This window comes from Asparagus officinalis, chromosome 4, assembly GCF_001876935.1.
Source record: "Asparagus officinalis chromosome 4, Aspof.V1, whole genome shotgun sequence".
NCBI lineage: Eukaryota > Viridiplantae > Streptophyta > Magnoliopsida > Asparagales > Asparagaceae > Asparagus > Asparagus officinalis.
The window spans coordinates 35,072,145-35,075,685 of record NC_033797.1 but is presented as its reverse complement, the minus strand read 5'-3'; positions in this window follow the sequence as shown (position 1 = coordinate 35,075,685).

Genomic DNA, 3,541 nt, shown 5'->3' with positions numbered 1-3,541 from the left:
CACAGCAGCAGTGGGTCCCACCCCCTACCCTCTCTCTTGCGAGTTGGCGAGCCAAATAGCATTTTACAATTACACTCTAGTGGTGTCCTATCCTATTTTTAGTGGTGTCCCACGTACTATACGCAAGTTCAATTAAAGTTATTTATAAAGCAAGCAATACAGTGGTGCTATCTTGGGACACTATACTAGACATCATATGGCTCCTCATACCAATTATGTACGGTTGTACCGATAGACCCCACAATATGTTATTATATTAACCTATATATATGTAGATATTGTTAGGACGTAGTCCGTACACTATTCTGTTATTTGGGTAATAACAAACTATAATTTGATATTAATATTTATTTGAGATGTTATAGTACATGTAAATACATGTATCAGAAATGTACGATGCAAAACGATTCAAAAATTAGCTTAAAAACTGATTTCAGCACTTCTACTATTGATGATAGGATTTGACCATCGATGATGAGTAAGTATCATTGATAGTCAACATGCATCATTGATGATTTTTACTCCAGAGATATTCATATCATCGATAGACTTCTCAACCATTGATGGTCTCCCGCTACCATCGATGGTTGAGAGGCACTATCGATGGTAAAGTCGGCTGATTGTAGATTTTTAGATTCAATCACAGTCGTTCGTCATTTATAATATCTCTAACATCTACCATTTAGGATATCTCTTTCCTGACCTATTAGGGAGGTCATATTATTGAAAGATAGAGAAAAAAGGAGGGATTCTAGGATTTGATTTGTGAGAGACTAATTTGAAGATTTTGACCCCAGAGCCTCATCAAACTCTCACTCATTGTGCACAATATCTCTGGATCATTTTAGCAAGGAGAGGTGCCCCTAGATTGATCTTCTTTACTATTCTTCATCCAGTTGTTTATATTTTTCGAGGGACGGTTTGTTTTAACAAAAGGGTTGTGAGATCTTTCTTTTATTCTGAGCTTAATTGTTTGTGTTGAGTATTGCTTTGAACTTCTTTGACGGCATACTCAATCCAGTTAAATTGAGGGTTGATATTAGTTAATGCTATGTGTTACTCATTGTGGGAGTTAAGTTAGACGACTGGTTTTGGGTAAATTTCAGTGTGCAATCTTGTAAGCCCGCTGGATCGGGTTCGTGATTTAGGTAAACTCTTTGCATGGTGAGAGAGCTCTTTTGTGAGAAGGAATATGAAGGAAGGATTGTTATCCAAACCACTATAAAATCTCGTGTGTACCTGGTTAATTGCTTTTGATATTTTATTATATTGCTTTACATCGTCTATCATTAGAGGGGGGGTGATTAGGGTCTTATGCTAATCTAATCTGATTTTATGCCAATTAAAATCAAGTTTTGAAAGTTGATTTCTGATTTTAAAACCCTATTTAAAAATATCAAATAAATTCTAAAAATGTAAAACTTTGGGAAATAATTATAGACATGATAATAAACATGTTACAAAAACCGGTTTTCAAAAAAAGACCTCCTAAATAAAAAATATCATTATTTTGCAAAATAGTCCAAAACATGAAAATATAAACATATGAGTTTTGACATTTTAGCTTAACCATGTTTTGAAACATTACAAAATAATTATATCGACTTAATGAAAGATGTATATGATTGTTATTAAGTCCATAAACCAAGAAAACAATATTTTCATAAAATTGCATATTTTGTAAACATTTCAAAAGAAAATATGATTTCATTGAACTAAATAAAATTAATATTGATGAAATCATATATGTGCATATAAGTATGAAACAAAAATATGTTTTCTAATTATATTCAATTGTTTCATATTAAAACTTAAAAACTATTTAACCAAAACATATATGTATATATAACAATATATATACAAAACCAAAACGTGTATGTGTGTATATGATTGAGCTTAAAGTACTAACACACATAATATAAAACCTAAAACTAAATTTACCCAAGCTTGTAATCTTCAACGAAGCTCTATCTTGGTACACTTGCGGATGAAGCTAGAACTTGGATCTTCAATTTGAATTGCATAGGCTTCAGCCACTATATCTGCCAACCTACATTTGATATGATCGTTATGGCGCAATCCATCCAACCTCCAACACGTTGTTTACCTAGAATAAATGCGAAAATACAAGCACTAGAAAAATAATATTAGATGTAAATTGTTTGTTAAACATCATCAAAACAAGAAGGTGGCCTTCTTGTTTTGATGATGTTTAGCAAACAATTTACATCTAATATTGTTTGTCTAGTATTTGTGTTTTCGCATTTATTCTAGGCAAAAAACGAGTCGAAGGATGGATGGAATCAAGCTTTCACGATCATATCTAATGGAGGTTGGCGTAATAGTAGAGTGAAGCCTTGTAATTTAAGTTGAAGATCCAAGTTTAAGCTTCATCCGTAAAGTGCACCAAGTCAAGCTTAGTGAAGATCAAGATTGCTTGGGTAACATTTAGTTTAGGTGTTATATTATGTGTGTTAGTACTTTAAGCTCAATCATATACACACATACACGTTTTGGTTTCGTATATATATAGTTATATATATATATATATGTTTTGGTTTTCATACTTATATGCATATATATGATTTCATCAATATCAATCTTATTTAGTTCAATGAAATCATGTTTTAGTGCATTATATGTGTATTTTGATAAAATACTATTTTCATTGTTTATAGACTTCATAACAATGGTTTACATCTTTCTTCAAGTCTATAAAGTTATTTTCTATTGTTTTAAAATATGGTTTAGCCAAAATATCAAAATTCATATGTTTACATTTTCATGTGTTGGACTATTTTGCAAAATAATAATATTTTTTATTTGGGAGGTCCTTTTTGAAAACCAGTTGTTGTAGCATGTTTATTATCATGCCTATAATCATTTTCCAAAGTTTTATATTTTTTTTGAAATTTATTTGATATTTTTAAATAAAGTTTTAAAATCATCAAACTGCTTCTAAAATTGTTTTTCTCATATATCAGTTTGCGGTCGACCGCCTTGAGTCCAGAGACTCATATTGTGTTTTTATGGCTCCCCCCCCCCCCCCCCCCCCCACCGGATGCAGTCCAGAGAGTTTCGCGGTCGACCGCCACGGTCGACCGTCTGTTGTCTAGAGACAAACCCTGGCTTTGATCGCGGTCGACCACGAGTTTTTCACGGTCGACCGCCGATCACCCAACGGCTATTTTTGGTACAAAATTAGATTTTTGATTCTTAGGCTTTTTTTTCTTTTTCTTTGGGGGCTTTGGCTGAGATTTTGGGAGGCTAAATATACCCCCTTGCTCTCATTCTTCAAAGGACCCAATGAGAATGTTTTAAACAAGTTTAACAAGGGTTTTAAAGTTTGTTTTGTGTGTTTTAAAAGAGTTTGGTTTGTGAAGACTGTTTCACAAGTGGAGGAGATCATCTACATTGTTTGAGCATCCAACTCTTCTACCTCTCCCTCTTGATCTATAGAGAAGTTTTCCTAAACTCTATTTCTAGCTATTTATTATTTTATTCATAAATTCTCAGAAGCTAGATTTTAATTGAGTTTTGT